A 22,807-nucleotide genomic window follows, 5' to 3' on the forward strand; every position below is an offset into this window, starting at 1 on the left:
ATCCTATACTGTGACACGTGTGTTTCATTTGGACTGAATTTGTTATCATACACTCCTACAATGATGAACTACCGTTCACCTCGCTTGTCAATAAAATACACTACTGGCCATTAAAATTGCTACACCAAGAAGAAATGCAGGTGATAAAAGGGTATTCATTGGACTAATATATTATACTAGAACTGACATGTGATTACATTTTCACGCAATTTGGGTGCATAGATCCTGAGAAATCAGTACCCAGAACAACCACATCTGGCAGTAATAACGACCTTGATACGCCTGTGCATTGAGTCAAACAGAGCTTGGATGGAGTGTACAGGTACAGCTGCCCATGCAGCTTCAACACGATACCACAGTTCGTCAAGAGTTGTGACTGGCGTATTGTGACGAGCCAGTTGCTCGGCCACCATTGACCAGACGTTTTCAATTGGTGAAGGGTCTGGAGAATGTGCTGGCCAGGGCAGCAGTCGAACATTTTCTGTACCCAGAAAGGCCCGCACAGGACCAGTAACATGCGGTCGTGCATTATCCTGCTGAAATGTAGGGTTGCGCGTGGATCGAATGAAGGGTACAGCCACGGGTCGTAACTCATCTGAAATGTAACGTCCACTGTTCAAAGTGCCGTCAATGCGAACAAGAGGTGGCCGAGACGTGTAACCAATGGCACCCCATACCATCACGCCGGGTGATACGCCAGTATGGCGATGAGGAATACACGCTTCCAATGTGCGTTCAACGTGATGTCGCCAAACACGGATGCGACCATCATGATGCTATAAACAGAACCTGGATTCATCGGAAGAAATTACGTTTTGCCACTCGTGCACCCAGGTTCGTTGTTGAGTACTCCATCGCGGGCCCTCCTGTCTGTGATGCAGCGTCAAAGATAGCCGCAGCGAAGTGTTCGCGATGATTAAATTATACTCTGTGCAAAATTCTACCAGCGGCTTCCTCTTTAATTCATTTCCCCAGACGATATTCACCTACAATTTTTCCTTCTCTTCCTTATCCTACTATCGAATCCTAAACCCCATCACAATTAAATTTTCGTCTCCTTTAACTATGTGAATAATTTCTTTTTTCTCATCACACATTTCTTCAATTTCTCCATAGTCTGCAGAGCTAGTTGTCGTACATAATTAACAACAGGAAGTTCTTGCCTTTCATCATGATAAAGAACGTTCTATTGAGTACAAGATAACAATAATAACTATATATAATTGTTTTGGTTACATAAGGCCGCCGAAGTTACGCGATTAATTAGTTTTTATCACATTCATATATTTTAAGGATATGAAATACACAATAGACTAACGCTCTGCGGTTCTAATTATGCGCAAAACAAACCAACATCAAAAAAAGAGAAGTCGTCGGCTCCCAGTTTCTCTTTCACACGTTTTTTTTTTTTTTTTTTTTTTTTTTTAATTTGTGGTAATGTCTTATGGGACCAAATTGCTGAGGTCATCGGTCCCTAAGCTTACGCGTTACTTAATCTAACTTAAACTAACTTACGCTAAGAACAATACACACACCCATGCCCGTGGGAGGACTCGAACCTCCGACGGGGGGAGCCGCACGGACCGTGACAAGGCGCCCTAGACCGCGCGGCTACACCACGCGGCTTTCACACACTCATTTATGTTTCTTTCCCTATTAGTGCTTCCAGTACTACCGGTAATCCTACCATTTACTACGTCATTTACGTTCTGTATCAGAACTAGCGCTGTTTTGTTATAGCGCAACTCTACTTTGTACCGAACCACCGCAGGCCAAGTGTCACTTGTCAAAATAATCAGAAAATGTCTCCGAAAAACTTTAGAATATTTTTGGGTGTACTTCAGGTTCACCCAGTATAAAAAGAGAGAAGTAAAATTTCTCTTTCTCTTCTGCGCTGCTCCAGGATGGCTACAGCGATCAATAATCTACTTCCAAGTGGAAATTTCGGAACGAATAGCTATCAACTACCGCGATAAACGTAAATAACATATTAAAAGACGTCTTGCTATTGTTCTTCGTGGTAGTGTAAGTTCTTTAGAAGACAGTTAATTGTTTGTGTTTGAGTAAGAAAGATACACGAAAAAAGCTGGCTCGCGTCGATGAAGCCGCGAAAACGCTTTCAAAATTTCAGTAGGGTCATTCCAATACAGGGTATTATATTGTGACAGGCGACCAACTTTTGTGTGTCGTTATTAGCTATACATCAAACGGCAGTCGATTCGGAGAGTATTTCCAGCTGAATCCCCAGCAACAAAAGTAAGCGAGGAGGCAATCAATGGTTGTGAATTCTTCAGTCGGACGGGCCACATTGTGACGATTCGGCCAGAGGTGCGTCGTGTACCATCGCAGCTCACTGCTACACGAGCGTTTGTTTACCGGCGGTCGTGCGGAAGATTCCTAAAAAAAAAAAGGGGGGAAAACGGCGTAGCCACCAAGTCAAATCATTGTCTGGCCACAGGGCAGAAGGACACAGTTTTTCCGCGCTTCAAAGCTCAGAGAAATGACTCGTCGGGCTTAAAGTCCGAACGACGAGCTTTGAGACTTTTTTTGTTATCTAAAGTCAAAGAACGGTTGTGCGGATCGCCGTTTACACTTATCGACGTAGCTACTGCTGTCTTTTGTGCACTACACCACGCCTCCCAGCATGAAAAATCACTTCTTTCGTAAGTGAACAAATAATAAAATTTATGTACGTACTTCAAGGTATAATGTTTCATTGTACGTGAAATACCAATCAGTTGCACTCCGTTTTGTAGATTATGGTGAGTAAATACACTACAGCAGAGGTCACTGCAGGAACATTTGAGCTTACGTTGAAAAAAAAAAAAAAAAAAAAAAAAAAAAAAAAAAAAGAGAGGACGTGTAGCTCACTTCTTTATTTTCTTATTTGACCCTTTATACTTAATCTGTTTACCCATATTGTCGCATACACACAAGTAAGTATCTGTAAAATCACAGTGTTATTTCACTAAACAAATTTCGATGGGGTTGAACCACAGTCATGCAGTAATTTTTAAAAGAATATACCGTCGTTTGACTGAGTATTATTATATATATCGTTCGATGTGAGGTCCGCCAGTTATGCACAATTCCGTGTTTTCTCAGTGCCCAAACATGTTTCGGCACCACTGTGCCAATATCAGTAGGTTTTCGTTTTTATTTATTCTGTAATGTGAACATTTTTGCTAAATGATTATAAAATTATGTGGATGTTTAGTTCAAACAATAGATCGTTTCTTTTTGTACATACTTTTACATTTGATGTGCATAAATTTTCCGGATCACTTGTGTGTTAATTACTACAGGTAGCTTGTCATTTGCAACCAAACGATGTTGATGAGAAAGTTTTTTGCTGGGAGTTAACCTACCTTCTTGAACGTAATTTAGTTTGTCGCGATGTTTTCGCGCCTATATTCGTTTTTACTTACTTTTTCGTGTGGCAAGCACTTTCATTCTCCGCATAGTGGTGAGATGTTGTGATGCACACATAACTATAAGAAGTATTTTCCAAAAATAACGTAGTAAAACACTTTTCACTTCACCAAAACATCGCCGTTTTCGAACTACTGGTTCAGTGATCTCCCAATTTTCTGTTATATGTGCGGAATGGGTGGGATGTTCGCAGTGTTGGTGCCACAGGGTTTTCCTTTTGTCCAGTGAGGTGCCTTTCAGTAACTATGTCAGCATTTTCGTTAAGGAATGTACATACCGATGGCTTTTTAGAGTCCATCAATGAAACGGAGACTATTGACACATTGCTTGTAAAGTTTGCACTAGACGTTGACAGACAAAGCTCGTTGTTTATACAATTCTCTCAACTAGCGTGGATTTTCAGCTGACCAGTAGTTCATATAGCCAAAACCAATTTTTCGTGCTCAACAAAATACGCTTACCCGTTAACAAAATCTTGCTTAGAAATGCAGCCTCAGTTTACAGTTTTTGTAGATACAGTCGAAGAACTTTAACAGACTTTGAAAGTCGTTGCCATGGAGCTGTCTATGACATGAGTTGGAATGTGGTATTCGCTGAACGTTTCTTGGCCGATCCCACTTATTTATTCCAACTGCCTCGCAGTTACCACTGCTAAAATGATAGTTGCATTTCTCTCAAAAGTTGGTATACTCTTACGCTGGCGAATTTCACTTTTCACATTGACCGTTTCTTGAAATTCTTGTATAATGTTTGCAAAAATAGACCGTGATCACTCGGCAATATAACGATTCCTTCCAGAACACAACCGCACCACTGCTCTCATGTTAGCCGGCCGCTGTAGCCTAGCGGTTCTAGGCGCTTCAGTCCGGAACCACGCAGCTGCTACGGTCGCAGGTTCGGACCCTGCCTCGGGCATGGATGTGTGTGATGTCCTTAGATTAGTTAGGTTTAAGTAGTTCTAAGTCTAGGGGACTGATGACCTCAGATGTTAAGTCCCATAGTTCTTAGAGCCATTTGAACCACTTTTTGCTCTCACGTTTCCGACATAAAGGAAAACCATATCCACTCTTTCAACCCGAGCGAGGTGACGCAGTGGTTGCCACACTGGTTCAAACCCCCGTCCGCCATCCTGATTTAGGTTTTCCGTGATTTCCCTAAATCGCTTCTGGCAAATGCCGAGATAGTTCCTTCAAAAGGGTCCGGGCGACTTCCTTCCCATCCTTCCCTAATCCGACGGGACTGATGACCTCGCTGTTCGGTCCCCTCCCCCAAATCAACCAACCAACCAACTCTTTCGACTGTCATATCGATTGTTTATGTCCGAATAGTTCCACGATTAAGTTCTGTGACCCCAACAACAACAGAGCTCAGACTGAAACTCTTAAAATCCACTGGTAAAAACACACGAACCGTATTTGAGATGTTACGTCGTTTGATTCCCTGTGAACACTCTTTACAGCGCTACAGAAAAAAGGATACACCTCCATTTAAATAGAAATGAAAGTCAATGTCATAATTCGGAAGCTATAAACGTTAAAAATTAATTTTGTACGTTATAAAATAAGCCACACTGTTCGGTATAACTTAGCGGATACCGTACATCGATCATTCTGCGTATATATTTGAGGTGACCTGTCTTAGCTGGTTCATCCTGAATAATGCACTACATCACCTAAGACGTCCACAGTATCCATGGCTATAGTTCATCCACCAGTTAACAAAAAGAGCAACGGAATACAACGAAACTGCGGTCTATTGTGTCAGACGATTCCCACGACAGGGAATCGGCTTTCGTGCGTTCTTAGTCTTCGTGCATGATGTCTTATTACGAGTCGTGAGCGTCGTCGGTACAGTCCTCTGTTGCACCGTATACACCAGAACAACGCAGTTGTCGGTACAGATGATACAATGAACTGTACTCCAAACATGAGGCCTCAAGAGAGGTGTGATAAAGTTTAAAAATGTCGTGCAGCGTACTGTCCACTAACTTCATTCACCTTAGTGACAAACGACAGTCACAGTGAATGAATTCTCACTGTTATCCCACGGGAAAGATGCACTGTCACAATTTATTTTCATAACCTTGAATATTTATCTGTCAATAACACCTCAAGACTGTAGGCCTTCTAGCCAGTAATATCTTCACCAGCGAGACGTGTTCTTCTCTATTAATGGTTAAATACTGCGCCACACATTCAAAGGCAACGCATGACTGCTACCTCACTTGGTTTCACATTATAACCGTGTAATTCTCTACTTCCCATATTGAGTGCAAATAATATTTCGTGCAGAATTCGTTCGTCATGAGTTGTCGAACAACGATCGCTGTGTGCACTATGGTACTGTGAAATTGTTCTGCTAGAGTTATCTTTCCTTGCATTAGGCAGCTTTCTGTAGATTACGGTTTTACAATAATTTTTCCATTATGTTTCAGTATTTCAGTGAATTTTTGAGCACTGACTTTTCTACAGCTGCACTTTTCTAACGAGGTGGATTGCCAATTTCCTCCATCTTGAAATGTCTCTGAGATGCAGCATATTTTTGTAGCAGACGTGGGAAAAATCTGCGTGCGTATTAATGGAGCATCTATTTATTTTAGTCGCGGATGACCTAGTCGTCCGCAGCTCGTGGTCTAACGGCTAGCGTTGCTGCATTTGGATCACGGGTCCCGGGTTCGATTCCCGGAGAGGTTGGGGGTTTTCTCTGCCCAGGGACTGGGTTTTTGTGTTGTCCTCATCATTTCATCATCATCATCATCATCATCATTCGTGCCAGTGGCTCGACTGGATTGTGTAAAAATTGGATCACACGTGACAGTGGCTAGATTGGATTGTGTAAAAATTGGGACTTTGTACGGGCGCTGTTGGCCGCGCAGTTGAGCGCCCAAAAAACAATCATCATCATCATCATCATCATGACCTAGTTACCGTATTATGTAAACTGAAGGTCGAGGGGGGAGAAAAGAAAGGAAAGGGATGAAAGTGATGGTATCAGCTGCATCAGGACTTTATGAGGAATTACCGTTGACGAGTAAAAATGAGTGCCAGATCAGGACTCGAACCCGGCATCTTCTGCTTACTTCTTTCGGAAATGCCCGAAAGAACAGACACAGTGTTCATACACTCCTGGAAATGGAAAAAAGAACACATTGACACCGGTGTGTCAGACCCACCATACTTGCTCCGGACACTGCGAGAGGGCTGTACAAGCAATGATCACACGCACGGCACAGCGGACACACCAGGAACCGCGGTGTTGGCCGTCGAATGGCGCTAGCTGCGCAGCATTTGTGCACCGCCGCCGTCAGTGTCAGCCAGTTTGCCGTGGCATACGGAGCTCCATCGCAGTCTTTAACACTGGTAGCATGCCGCGACAGCGTGGACGTGAACCGTATGTGCAGTTGACGGACTTTGAGCGAGGGCGTATAGTGGGCACGCGGGAGGCCGGGTGGACGTACCGCCGAATTGCTCAACACGTGGGGCGTGAGGTCTCCACAGTACATCGATGTTGTCGCCAGTGGTCGGCGGAAGGTGCACGTGCCCGTCGACCTGGGACCGGACCGCAGCGACGCACGGATGCACGCCAAGACCGTAGGATCCTACGCAGTGCCGTAGGGGACCGCACCGCCACTTCCCAGCAAATTAGGGACACTGTTGCTCCTGGGGTATCGGCGAGGACCATTCGCAACCGTCTCCATGAAGCTGGGCTACGGTCCCGCACACCGTTAGGCCGTCTTCCGCTCACGCCCCAACATCGTGCAGCCCGCCTCCAGTGGTGTCGCGACAGGCGTGAATGGAGGGACGAATGGAGACGTGTCGTCTTCAGCGATGAGAGTCGCTTCTGCCTTGGTGCCAATGATGGTCGTATGCGTGTTTGGCGCCGTGCAGGTGAGCGCCACAATCAGGGCTGCATACGACCGAGGCACACAGGGCCAACACCCGGCACCATGGTGTGGGGAGCGATCTCCTACACTGGCCGTACACCACTGGTGATCGTCGAGGGGACACTGAATAGTGCACGGTACATCCAAACCGTCACCGAACCCATCGTTCTACCATTCCTAGACCGGCAAGGGAACTTGCTGTTCCAACAGGACAATGCACGTCCGCATGTATCCCGTGCCACCCAACGTGCTCTAGAAGGTGTAAGTCAAGTACCCTGGCCAGCAAGATCTCCGGATCTGTCCCCCATTGAGCATGTTTGGGACTGGATGAAGCGTCGTCTCACGCGGTCTGCACGTCCAGCACGAACGCTGGTCCAACTGAGGCGCCAGGTGGAAATGGCATGTCAAGCCGTTCCACAGGACTACATCCAGCATCTCCACGATGGTCTCCATGGGAGAATAGCAGCCTGCATTGCTGCGAAAGGTGGATATACACTGTACTAGTGCCGACATTGTGCATGCTCTGTTGCCTGTGTCTATGTGCCTGTGGTTCTGTCAGTGTGATCATGTGATGTATCTGACCCCAGGAATGTGTCAATAAAGTTTCCCCTTCCTGGGACAATGAATTCACGGTGTTCTTATTTCAATTTCCAGGAGTGTATAATACTAGTTCCGTACTGAAGCTTGTGATCATGCATGAAACGTCGAATTTACACTTTATCTCAAACTATAAGGAGCAAAGGAAGGTTAGAGGTTAACGTCGAGGTCATTAGAGATGGAGCAGCAATTCATTTGGACAAGAATATATAACAAAATGGTTCAAATGGCTCTGAGCACTATGGGACTCAACATCTGTGGTCATCAGTCCCCTAGAACTTAGAACTACTTAAACCTAACTAACCTATGGACATCACAAACATCCATGCCCGCGGCAGGATTCGAACCTGCGACCGCAGCAGTCGCGCGGTTCCGGTCTGAGCGCCTAGAACCGCTAGACCACCGCGGCCGGCAATATATAACAAATCGTCCATGAATTTGCTACAGGCTCCCTCCCATCATTCACTTGAAATGATATAGGGAAACCACGCAAACTTTAAATGGTTCAAATGGCTCTGAGCACTATGGGACTCAACTGCTGAGGTCATTAGTCCCCTAGAACTTAGAACTAGTTAAACCTAACTAACCTAAGGACATCACAAACATCCATGCCCGAGGCAGGATTCGAACCTGCGACCGTAGCGGTCTTGCGGTTCCAGACTGCAGCGCCTTTAACCGCACGGCCACTTCGGCCGGCAAACTTTAAATGTGGATAACCAGACAGGAATTTGTAGCAGCTCCTCCTGATGTTTTCGTTACTGCACTCTATTTTGCACTGATTCTTACAGAACATTTTTGACGTATATTCCTCGCAAAGCTTGCGGTGATCTTACAAAACGAAATTTTTTGAGTGGCACAACGTCTTATTTATGAGCTTTCGTGTAATTCTCAGACGTAAATAAGAATATCTTTCATAGTGTGGAGTGTGAAAGACACACAGCCATAAAAAGCAGTACATCTTAATTTTAAGCGGAACCGAGTATTATTCCAAGCGTGATGTTGAAAGAACAATCCATTGAGGAAATGCGCCGTGAAAACATTTTTGTGAGAGCCAAAATGCAGCGTAGCATACGGCGCTGAATGTCCTGTCAGAGGGAAGAATCGCATGCGCCGGAAGAGCAACGGCGGATTGGTGAAGCTTGTGGCGTGGCACCGAAAACACTGAAACTGAGTGAAATTTTCATTCATAATGAATCTGATAGCCAGTAGGATAAAATATAAGAATGCAGCAAATGAATCTGGCAAAAGACGTATAAAAATGATATTGACAAGAAGTGTGAAATGGTAAAGCAGGAATGGCAAGAATAGACATTCAAAGCTGTCGAACAGAAAATTTGACAGAGCACTGAATGGACTGAGTCGGAATAAGACACCTCGAGTAGACTACATTTCCTCTGGGTCATTGATATATTTGGGACAACATACCATGACAAAGCTAATCGACGTACTATGAAAATATGAGAGAGGTGAAATACCTTTAGGCTTCAGGAAGAATTTAATAATCCTAGTTCGAAAGAAGGGAGCTGCTGTTATGTGTGAAATTACCGAATTGTTTTAATAAGTCATTATTACTAAATACTACCACGTATTATTTACAGACAAATTAAAATACTGTTAGGAGCTGGGGTAAGTGCAGGAACAAGCGAGGCAGTAGTGACCCTGCGATTTATCGTTTAATTCTGAAACCAGAAAAGCTGAAACACAAGGAACGAAAAATTATCTATAATTTTTAGAGGAACCATCCTGAACTCGTATGAGTTGAAAGATATGAAATGAAATCAGTAGTTGATGCAGGAGTGAAACACAGTTTAGCTTATTCCAAATGTTATTCATTCTGTATACTGAACACAGAAAATGAACCCAGGGACAAGTTATGAAAGAGAATTAAAGGACAGGGAGAAGCAACAGTATTTTCAAAATGTTAACAATGACATTGTAATTCTGTTAGCGCAGGGAAAGTACTTCGAAGAGCAGTTGAACTGAATGGACATCGTCTTGAAAAGAGGTTATGAGATGAATATCAACGAAAGTAGCAGAGAATAATGGAATGTTGTCGAATGTAATCAGGCGATGTCGTGGGGAAATACACTACTGGCCATTAAAGTTGCTACACCACGAAGACGACGTGCTACAGACGCGAAATTTAACCGACAGGAAGAAGATGCTGTGATATGCAAATGATTTCCAGAGCATTCACACAAGGTTGGCGCCGATGGCGACCACTACAACGTTTCGACATGAGGAAAGTTTCCAACCGATTTCTCATACACAAACAGCAGTTGACCGGCGTTGCCTCGTGAAACGTTGTTGTGATGCCTCGTGTAAGGAGGAGAAATGCGTCCCATCACGTTTCCGACTTTGATAAAGGTCGGATTGTAGCCTATCGTGATTGCAGTTTATCGTATCGCGACATTGCTGCTCGTGTTGGTCGAGATCCAATGACTGTTAGCAGAATTTGGAATCGGTGGGTGCAGGAGGGTAATACGGAACGCCGTACTGGACCCCAACGGCCTCGTATCACTGGCAGTCAAGATGACAGGCATCTTATCCGCATGGGTGTAACGGATCGTGAAGCCACGTCTCGATCCCTGAGTCAACGTTTGCAAGACAACAACTACCTGCACGAACACTTCGACGACGTTTGGAGCAGCAGGGACTATCAGCTCGGAGACCATGGCTGCGGTTACCCTTGACGCTGCATCACAGACAGGAGCGCCTGCGATGGTGTACTCAACGACGAACCTGGGTGCACGAATGGCAAAACGTCATCCATGTTCTGTTTACAGCATCATGATGGTCGCATCCGTGTTTGGCGACATCGCGGTGAACGCACATTGGACCCGTGGCTCTACCCTTCATTCGATTCCTGCGAAACCCTACATTTCAGCAGGAGAATGCACGACCGCATGTTGCACGTCCTGTACGGGCCTTTCTGGATACAGAAAATGTTCGACTGCTGCCCTGGCGAGCACATTCTCCAGATCTCTGACCAACTGAAAACGTCTGGTCAATGGTGGCCGAGCAACCGGCTCGTCACAATACGCCAGTCACTACTCTTGATGAACTGTGGTATCGTGTTGAAGCTGCATGGGCAGCTGTACCTGAACACGCCATTCAAGCTCTGTTTGACTCAATGCCCAGGCGTATCGAGGCTGTTATTACGGCCAGAGGTGGTTGTTCTGGGTACTGATTTCTCGGGATCTATACACCCAAATCGTGTGAAAATATAATCACATGTCAGTTCTAGTATAATATATTTGTTCAATGAATACCCGTTTATCATCTGCATTTCTTCTTGGTGTAGCAATTTTGATGGCCAGTAGTGTATATTAGGAAATGAGACTGATGAAAGAAAAGCGTTTCTCTAAAAGAGACATTTGTCAACACTGAATTTCAATTTAAGTGTTAGAGTGTCCTTTTTTGTTTTTTTTTTTTTTTTTTTTTTTTGAAAATACTGGTGTTGGTTACAGTCTTATACGGAAATTAAGCGTCGCCAGTAAACAGTTCAGACAACAAGAGGAAAGTGGTGCTACAGAGAGTGCTGGACATTAGATGGGCAGATCAAATAACTAACGAAGAGTTACTGAGTCGAATTCCGAAGGAAGAAATTTGTAGCACAACTTGACTAAAAGAAGGGATCGGTTGATATGACACATCTTGAGGCAGGGAGGTATCGTCAGTTTGGTAGCGGAGCGAAGTGTGGGAGGTTAAAATTGCAGATGGAGACTAAGGAAGGAATACGATAAGCAAGTTCAAATGGATTTAGGTTTGAGTAAATATTCGGATATAATGAGACTTGTACGGGATAGATTAGCGTGAGGCGCCACAACCACGACGGCGACAACAACAACAACGACAACACGGGAGCGAAATATCGGTCATTTGCTTGTATCATCATTAGTGACTTGTTCCCTCATTGTGCAGCTTGTGTTCGCGGCATTGTTTGAACGGTGGTTTGAAAAGCAGCAGCCCCGACAGAACGGTGCGGACGAGAGCAGAGCGCTGACCCTAACAAGATGGATCCGTCTGTGAGAGGCACGGTGCACTTGGCGCCATCGATCCTGGCGCGATTCCACTGGAGCACATTCTCTCCCCGCTGCCACGTGCAACCGGCTGAGCAACGGCAATCCTTTTATCCTAGAGAGGGATCGCTCGCACAAGCGACAAAATTACGATGGCAGATCGCCATTAACACTCCACAGCCCCCTCAGGGCCGGCGCGTCACACTTTTATTACGTCATGCCTCTCTTCAATTTCCTGACGGTATGAATAGAGACGGCAAACATCAAAGCGTCAATTCGAGGCAGCGCTTCACCCATCTCTTCAGCATAGCCTGTAAAGCCGGTGTTGAAAGCGTCTGAGGCCTATGGAACCGCAGCAAAGCAATATTGGCTAGAAGCTAGAATATTTCAACCATCACGTTATTATAACTAAAATTTAAAACCGTCAAGATAACATTACATGTTAAGTGAAAAAACAGCAGTTCCAAAAAAACTGAAAATTTGTGTGGACGTACACTAACTGTACAGGGTGAGCACAAAGTTTTGCCCTGATTATAAATATTTATAACAGAATAACCGTTTGATATAATAAATTACATTTGATGCCGTTACAGAGGTTGTAAGTAGGCTGTTTAAGTTTTTATATTGGTAACGCCACCGCCACGTAGCGCTCTGTATGAAAATCACTGGCTGTGCTGTGTGCAGTCTGTGGCTGGTTTGCATTGTTGTTGGCTATTGTAGTGTTGGGCAGCTGGATGTTAACAGCGCGTAGCGTTGCGCAGTTGGAGGTGAGCCGCCAGCAGTGGTGGATGTGGGGAGTGAGATGGCGGAGTTTTGAGAGCGGATGATCTGGACAGAGACAGTAAATTTGTAATATTGTATATCATGGACTGATATATATATATATATATATATATATATATATATATATATATATATATATATATATATATATATTATGACTTTTGAACATTATTAAGCTGGCAGTAGTGGCGCTCGCTGTATTGCAGTAGTTTGAGTAACGAAGATTTTTGTGAGGTAAGTGATTCATGAACGGTATAGGTTATTGTTAGTCAGGGCCATTCTTTTGTAGGGATTTTTGAAAGTCAGATTGCGTTGCGCTAAAAGTACTGTGTGTCAGTTTAAGCACAGTCATGTATAATTTTTCTAAGGGGACGTTTCATAAGGTTAGAGTTACTAGTGTATCATGTTCTGCCAACCACCGACGGAAAGTTCAGTTCATATTTCAAAATAAAACTGATATTTGTTGTACCTGCCACGTTTAGAGCCATTTACGTTAGTAAACCTCAACGTGTGCTCCCTTGGTAGCTCGGAGAATGTCGAGGCGATATTCCAGTTCCCACCAGGTGTTTCGTAACGTGTTCTGTCACAGTACCCACAGCAACTTGTATCCTAGCCTTCAGTTCGTCGACGTCAGCAACTGGTGTTCCAGCAAGATGGACCAACCCTCCCCCCCCCCCCCCCCCACACACACACACTGGGCTTTGATAGTGCGTGATTTCCTGGATGAAACATTTTCGGATCGGTGGATTGGAATGAACGGTCCAACACCCTGGCCACCACGCCCTGCAGACATTACGCCCCTTGACTTTTTTTTCTGGGGCTATATCAAGGACAGAGTCTTCGTCGCACCAGTTGCTGACGTTGACGAACTGAAGGCTAAGATACAAGCTGCTGTGGGTACTGTGACAGGACACATGTTACGAAACACCTGACGGGAACTCGAATATCTCCTCGACATTCTCCGAGTTACCAAGGGAGCACACGTTGAGGTTTACTAACGTAAGTGGTCTTAAAAAAAACTAGTAACACTAATCTATGTAACGGCATCAAATATAAATTATTATGTCAAACGATTATTCTGTAATAAATTGTAATAATCAGGGCAAGACTATGTGCTCATCGTGTATAACCGTTTCATAGCGTCGCGCGCTTAGACACGCGCGCGTTCGCACGCACACACACACACACACACACACACACACACACACACACTCACAAGTCAGCTATATGCACATGCAAAATTTACAGAACATTAGGAAGTGTTATCCTTTTGAATATTATTATCATGTTCTGCCAACCACCGACGGAAAGTTCAGTTCATATTTCAAAATAAAACTGATATTTGTTGTACCTGCCACGTTTAGAGCCTTTTATCACCACCCTGAAGTGGACAAGCCGTGGTAAGGACTCGAAACAACAATGGATCGTGGTGCAAATCCAAAATACGTAGAGGTTATGCTGGATCGCACCTTATCTTTTTAGTAGCTTTGTCTGATCACCAAGCTGCAAACGGCTACCGCAGATAGTTTTGTGCGCAAATTGGCGAGAACAGCATACGGAGCACAACAAGAAACTGGGCAGATTTCAGCGCTTGCTTTATGCTACTCTACGACTGAATACGCAAACCTTGTATAGTACAGATCCTACCATAACAAAGCAGTGAGTGCATATACCAACGCGACATGAGAGATCACAATGGGCTGTCTGTGCGCCAGCCATGTGGTAAGCTATATTGCCTTGCTGGAACTTGTCTTCTCGAAATTTGACGAGAAGTAGTAGCCTTATGTTTTCTGGCTGCTGCCATTCGTCGATTCTAGCAAGAAAGAACAAAATCTGAAATGAGTCCTCTGTTCAGTTAGCAGTAAGCATATTCACAGCAGAAGTAGCGTAGACAAGTGAGGCACTGACAGACTACCTCGGTAAAAGCGACTACACACGTGAAGTGTTGGAGCCTAGCATCTTGAATTATGGATAATTCATAAGGACTCCCCTACGTCCACACAGAAAAATGGACTGCTTCGAAGCCACTCAATCGAATCCATTATATTTATCTGTCGTGAAGCCAAATTACAATTGTCTCATGAATCTGTACTGAGAATGTCACGCACCAATTGTCAGACATGGGACGAACGGTACGAAACTCTGAACTAACATTTGAAGAGCATAATAATAAATAAAATGGCTCATCGGCGGTGGTGAGGCACCTCAATATTGAGCTGCATACTTTAGGTAACATCATAGACAGTATGAGGATATTGAATTTTAAGGACAACGTGTGGTTGGTATTAAATTTAGAGGAAGTGGAGGTTTTCTGCGCGTTAAGAAAGAGCGTCGGCGTGATTAATGAAAAGACACAAGTGTCCAAGGGGCATTTTTGGCGCACTTTTTCGATGTCCTCTTTGGCAAGCAGACATCGACTTACTCAAATTAGCGACGTTAGGTTTAATGTTTTCCGTTGGTCATTCTATATGGATGCAAACATTTCGATATAGGTGCAGTATTGGTTTTTAGAATTTACTAGGGCTTGACAATAATGTTCATAGATTTTATGACAGACAGTTGCATAGTTGGTGGCTGTGACAGGCGTTGGACGAAAGCGCTATCTTTATTAGGTGAAAGCGGCTGCCTTCAGTTAGCAACTGAGCCTTCAAAGTATAACACGCAAACATGAGATGCTCTAGGAAGCAATTTCTTTGACAATACATGTTCGCTGCTGGGCTTTTACTTAGGACGCTGCCTAATGGCATAGAAGCTTTAAGGTATGTTGTACTACAAGATAATATATTTACATGTCGGTCAATATATGTAGTACTGCGATGTATTGATTTGTTTCATTGTTCACTTAATAGTGGGATTACGTAGTCCGGAAACATGTTGTGATAAGAATATTACACATTTGGGAACTGGTTCGTAACATTATCAGTACCGAATCCATTCTGATGTCACAAGGAACAAAACTAATCTCCAGCGATGAGGGCCTCTGCGTGGACAATTATGACGTTTTTGGAGAAACCAAATTTCCTTTTTAAAAATCAATATGGATTCCGCAAACAGAGATCTTGCGAAACGCAAGATCCAGAGCGCCGTAGACATTGGCGCTCAGGTTGATGCCGTGATCCTTGACTTACGGAAAGCACTGATATAGTTCCGCACTGTCAGGTACCAGATTTGTAACTGAATTCAAGACTTCCATGCGGACAGAACTGAACACGTCGCTCTCAGATAGATGTAAAGGTAATTTCAGGAGTACCTGAAAGAAGTGTGAAAGGACCTTTACTGTTTAGGATGTATATAAATGATGTAGTGAATAACGTCGGAATCGCCATGAGGTTTTTTGAATATGATATAGTTGTCTAGAACAAAGTAGAAGCGTCAGAAGATAGTAGTCAACTGCAGGAAGACGTGCAGGCGAATGATGAATGGCACACGGACTGGTAGTTGAACCTGAACGTAAATGAATGTAACATATTGATCATACATAGCAAAATGAATCCACTCCTCCAAAATAACTCTGTTCAATATGATATTGCAGTGCCTGTGTTGTTCAGAAGTACCATGCAATATTCCTTCGGACATGTATGCATGAAATATATTCGGAATTGCGAATATGAGCAACCACAATCTGTATAATGCAGTGACGATAATGAAAATTTGTACTGGACGGGACTCGAACCAGGATTTCCCACTAGTCGCGGGCGGTCGCCTTACCAATAGGCTACCCGAGCACGCTTCACGGCCAGAGCTAAACTTCCATATGTCGCCAACCATGTGTCTACAACCTGCGCTCGTACATCCGTTATGTATATTCCTGTTCAGGGAGAGATTCTGATCGAAAGTCGCTTGTCCGTTGTCGGTAGATCAGTACGATATTGCGGTGCCTGTGTTGTTCAGAAGTACGATGCAATGTTAGTAATGGTAAAGTGACCTCTCGTCATAAGCGGGAAATCCGGGTCCGAGTTCAAACCTGGCAAAAATTTTCACCCGAGCGGTCTAAGGCGCTGCAGTCACGGACTGTGCGGCTGGTCCCGGCGGAGGTTCGAGTCCTCCCTCGGGCATGGGTGTGTGTGTTTGTCCTGAGGACAATTTAGGTTAAGTAGTGTGTAAGATTAGGGACTGATGACCTTAGCAGTTAAGTCCGATAAGATTGCACACACATTTGAACATTTTTTGAAAAATTTTCACTGTCGTCCCGTTCGCAACTGTGGATACATTTCATGAATTACTCTGTTGGTAACAAATTTCTGGAAACCGTAAGTGCCGTAAAATACTTAGGAGTAACTATCCGGAGCGACTTTTATTGGAATGACCACATTAGACAAATATTAGGAAATTCAGGCGGTAAACTGAGACTCACTGGAACAATCGTAAGAAAATGTAATTCATCCCCGAAAGGAGTGGCTCTCAAAGAACTTATTTGACCGATTCTTGCGTGTTGTTAATCGGCCTAGGAATCCTGCCAGGTCGGATTAATAGAAGAGATAGACAAGATCCAACGAAGAGTGCATATCGTCACGGGATGGTTTAGTGCGCACGGGAGCGTCGCGGAGACGCTCAACAAACTCCGATGGCAGACGCTACAACAGAGACGTTGTGCATCGCGGAGGCATTTACTATTGAAATGCCGAGAAAGTATGTTTCGGGAGGGGTTGGGCAACATATTATTTCCTTCCACATTTGTCTCGCGATATGACGCCACAGCGAGAAAATTCGAGAAATTGCAGCTGTTAAGGAGGTTTACCGGTAATCATTCTTCCCACGCGCCATTCACAGAGAACAGGGAAGGTGGGAACGAATAGTTGTACCAGAAGTACCGTCTCTCACATACCGTCAGTTTGCTTGCGGCGTATAGATGAGAATTTAAAATCTGTGTTTTGCAAAAGTTGGGCTCTTGCGAACTTCTTGCAGGATCGCCTATGCACAGAATCGAACATCATGTAGGACATCGTAGAAGAAGCAAACGGAGAACTTGACGTTGCCAACTCCTGATGACGGTTCAAAGCGTCGTTATTGACGAATTAAATTTTTGTGACAGGTCCATTACACAGTCCGTTCCTCACACGCGACTATTAATCAAATTGCGTGCATATGGTTTATCGTCTCATTTGTGCGACTGGATTCGTGATTTCCTCTCAGAGAGGTCACAATTCATAGTGATAGACGGTAAATCATCGATCAGAACAGAAGTGATATCTGGCGTTCCGCAAGGTAGTGTCGTAGGCCCTCTGCTGTTCCTGATTTACATAAATGATCTAGGTGATAAACTGAGCACCCCCTTAGATTGTTTGCAAATGACGCTGTAATTTACCGCCTAGTAAAATCATCAGACGATCAATTCCAATTACAAAATGATCTAGAGAGAATTTCTGTATCGTGCGAAAAGTGGCAATTAGCACTAAACAAAGAAAAGTGCGAGGCCATCCGCATGGGTACTGAAAGAAATCCGATAAATTTTGGGTACACGATAAATCGCACAAATCTAAGGGCTGTCAATTCGACTAAATACCAATTAATTACAATTACGAGCGGCTTAAATTGGAAAGACCACATAGATAATATTGTGGGGAAGGCGAAACAAAGACTGCGCGTTGTTGGCAGAACACTTAGAAGATGCGACAAACCCACTAAAGAGACAGCCTACATTACACTTCTCCGTCCTCTGCTGGAATATTGCTGCGCGGTGTGGGATCCTTACAGGTAGGATTGACGGAGGACATCGAAAAAGTGCAAAGAAGGGCAGCTCGTTTCATGTTATCGCGCAATAGAGGTGAGAGTGTCACTGATATGATACGCGAGTTGGTGTGGCAGTCATTGAAACAAAGGCGGCTTTCTTTGCGGCGAGATCTATTTACCAAATATCAATCACCAACTTTCCCTTCCGAATGCGAAAATATTTTGTTGACAACCACCTACGCAGGGAGAAATGATCAGCACAATAAAATAAGAGAAATCAGAGCTCGAACGGAAAGATTTAGGTGTTCCTTTTTCCCACGCGCCATTCGAGAGTGGAATGGTAGAGAAGTAGTATGAAAATGTGTCGGTGAATCCTCTGCCAGGCACGTAAATATGAATTGCAGAGTAACCATGTAGATGTAGATGTAGATGTCCACCAAATTTTGTCTTGACTTACTTTGCGCAAGATGGATTTGTTTTACCCTACTGTGAATTGCGCGAAACGTTGTGTGCCACACAAATTTATTTTCCTGGAATTTTGGCGTCTCTAACCTTACCCGTGATAAAAGACGGTGGCAACATGATAGAACATCAGATGAGGTTAAAGTGGGTCTTTGCGGCCACATCTGTGCCTCTGTGCTATGTGTACTGATCTTTCACGTCATCTTGCTCAATCGTTTATATAATTTTAAATGACTATATGAAGTCTGACTCGTTTATAAGACCATAGTAGACCTTTTTTCGAATTAGTTGGCAGAAATGTAAATGTGATTGTACTTGAAACACACCAGCAAATTCTAGAAGGATGCGGAAGTATTTTCAGAAGTCAGAAGTTATGATTGGTAGCAAACGGTAAGATAATATATCAGATTAAGAAAGGTAACGAAATTCTGCAATCAGTCTCATGACATCACACTACTCTGCCGACAGATAGCTATGTCATCCTCCTTCAAAGGCCTCATTCCTGGGCAGCACTTCTAAACATTCTGCGTGGTGTCTGTTTGTTCTATATCGTGTCTCCCTACCAGTTTCGCGCAACGACGCTCTGAGAGTGTTTTTTAGGGAATTGACTAGTTTGAACCTGGGACTTGCTGCTGGTAAGGAGACGCCAGACCACACATGACATGTAGAATTCAGAAGAGTTCAGTGAGACTAGCGATGATATAATCAAATACCTAATGATTTCAGCGTCAGCTCCACTGCACTCCCTGTAAAAGAATCTTAATACTAACTAAATTTAGTGGAAGGGGTTCAAGGCTTTCCTATTTTTAGTTAACTGGTAAAATAACGTCGAAAAAGCAGTTAAGTGTACCATTGGAAATTTTATTCTACTCACAAAACATTGTTTATAAATTGCACTATTGATAAAAGGAAATGTTTTAATACAGGATGGTAAAAACCAACTGCGTTCAACAAAAATGTGAACGAATATTCCCTGAATGGGTATCCAAGTTCTACAATGGATCGAAGAATGACCTATGCCATATCACATCTATAATCTAGGTTTAAATTAAGTTTCACAAAAGAGCAAACTATCAAAATGGTCTACAGTGACCCTCACTTATCTTTAATTACTTATCTAACTTGTCGTAAATTACAGTGGCTGATGTGGCTTCTCAATAACTATATAACAGAAAAATCATCGCCTTTCAGATTTTTACTTCAAGTGGTAAATGTGAACACCATGACCTTTAATTGACGATCGACACTAGTATTACGCAAAAAGGGGGTGTAACAGATGAGACTTCTGCAGTTCTGAGTGAAGCTTTATGCGCTGTTATGCGGCATCGCGTGCGTTCATTACCTTGTCGGTGTTCGTCAGGGGGCGGCAGGCAGCACAGCTCCGCTCACCTCGCCGTCTCAGAAGCAACTCTTCTCCTAACTTCTCCTTACTACAATTTACCGAAGTTGGTTTAAAAAAAACTATCTGGCTGTGTTTTCATCTGACTAATCAGGGCCTCAATGTTAACCTTAAGCTCCGCCTACAGAAATTGTGTCGATCCAATGAGAAACGATATACTTTTCGTGGTGGGGAAATGTTTTTAAAGTTTGCAACGTAACAGAGAAGCGAAAAAGTCTCACGCTAAAACTTGCAGCTGGTGTGGTCCTTTTAGTGTTATCGTAAGATCTATACTGTTCTTCTGGAGTGCTCTATCTTTTAACATGGGCTGGGGGGTGGTCCTAACGTAACGGAGACACGAAAAAAGGTCTCACGCTAAAACTTGCGGGTGGTGTAGCCCTTTTTGTGTTATCGTAAGATCTATACTGTTCTTCTGGAGGGCTTTAGCTTTTAACATGGGCTGGGGGGTGGTCTTGACGTAACAGAGACGCGAAAAAGTCTCACGCTAAAACTTGCGGGTGGTGTGGTCCTAGCAGTTAGCTGGCGACGTGGGTGTCCGTCCGTCCCTTATCGTAGGGCCTTCCAGCATAACACGGTTCTGCTCTCGGCTTCTGTTCTCGTTTCTCCCCTCGGAACTGCGTCTGTCTCACGGTGGGAAGGTATGACATGCATTTAGGCATTCTTGTGTTAGTCTGTGGTATTCCATTTGCTCACTCGTTACTCGTATTACTTTGGTTAATTTAATGTCACGATTTATTCGGAGCTATGTGACATACTACTGGATTTGCTTATCGTGTCAGGGTTTTCATGGAAGGTATTAGATTTGCCTGACACCTTACACACTGACGTAGAGTATCACCCTGTGGGTCATTATTGTTCTTGTTAGTCCCCACAAGGTGGAATAAGTCTGTTTAAGTACTTGTACCATGGCAGCGCCGGCGATCGACACTCGATCTTCCATGTGTCTCACCCCACAGCTGCGAATGAGGGTTACATAAATGAATAACGCAGATAAAGTTCCGCGTTCTGGCCCTACACAAGCCAATCGGGATCGACCGATCAATGGCGTGATGCTGTATGGAGACTGGTGTTGCGCTATCCCGAAACTGCGGTTCGGTAATTTTTGTAAACTACATAAATGACGTAGTAAATGGGAAGAATAGCTGTAGTGTTGGCAGGGAAAGATACATAAATGAATGAGTAAGAGATAAAGTGGGAGTCGACGACTTCTCTTTCATTTTTGGTTTCTTGGGTTTTTGTTTTGCACATTCAGCGTTAGTGCATAGTGTATTTTATATCCCTGCAAAATGTAAATTGTATTTCATAAGTAATAAAACCTAGTAGATCGCGTAACTTCTGCACTTTTATGCAACCAAAGCAATTACTTTTGATGCAAGTAAAATTTACATGCACACACATTCTATGTATTGTTGTTAGTTGGTACTCAATAGGTCTCGCTTCCCGCACACGGGGTCCCGGGTTGGATTTCCGGCGGGGTCAGGGATTTTCCCCGCCTCGAGATGACTGGGTGTTGTTGTGTCGTCTTCATCATCATCATTCATCCCCACTACGGTCTGAGGAAGGCATTGGAAAACCATCTCCGCTGGGACCTAGCCTAGTAGGCGGTGGGGGTCTCTCGCATCGTCCCCTACGCTCCTCGGAGTATGGGACCTCATAATCATGATCGGTACTCAATAGAACGTTCATTATAATCAAAGGCAGGAATTTCTTGTTATTATTGGTAAGCGCGAAAGTTGTTTATGAATAGTACAAACATTTTTCATATAAGTTCAACGAAGTATTGAAGCGATGTTTGTTAAGTTTCTATTTTGCAGGGCTTTTTTTATTTTACCTTCCCGTTGAGAAATTGCGTTTCCTAGCGTTATGTGATAAATCTGCATTGTTTCAGTTGATTTTTTTTCTACAACATCCATCTGTTTCATGCTACCAATCAACAGTTTTCGAATAAAGCTTGTATTAAACAGTGACAGTTTCAGTTCTGATATAAATACTGTTTATTATTAAGTAATAGACAAGAGGATAATTACGTAGAACAATTATATTCCGTAGGTTATCTGGCCATTTGTATCTCCTCAGTCAGTTTCTAGACAGTTCACCACTTCTGGTTTTGAGGGGAATCTAGTAAGACACTCCAGAATGAGATTTTCACTCTGCAGCGGAGTGTGCGCTGATGTGAAACTTCCTGGCAGATTAAAACTGTGTGCCCGACCGAGACTCGAACTCGGGACCTTTGCCTTTCGCTGGCAAGTGCTCTCCCAACTGAGCTACCGAAGCACGACTCACGCCCGGTACTCACAGCTTTACTTCTGCCAGTACCTCGTCTCCTACCTTCCAAACTTTACAGAAGCTCTCCTGCGAACCTTGCAGAACTAGCACTCCTGAAAGAAAGGATATTGCGGAGACATGGCTTAGCCACAGCCTGGGGGATGTTTCCAGAATGAGATTTTCACTCTGCAGCGGAGTGTGCGCTGATATGAGGAGAGCTTCTGTAAAGTTTGGAAGGTAGGAGACGAGGTACTGGCAGAAGTAAAGCTGTGAGTACCGGGCGTGAGTCGTGCT

The sequence above is a fragment of the Schistocerca piceifrons genome, chromosome X (genome assembly GCF_021461385.2).
Source record: "Schistocerca piceifrons isolate TAMUIC-IGC-003096 chromosome X, iqSchPice1.1, whole genome shotgun sequence".
NCBI classification, from domain to species: Eukaryota; Metazoa; Arthropoda; class Insecta; order Orthoptera; family Acrididae; genus Schistocerca; species Schistocerca piceifrons.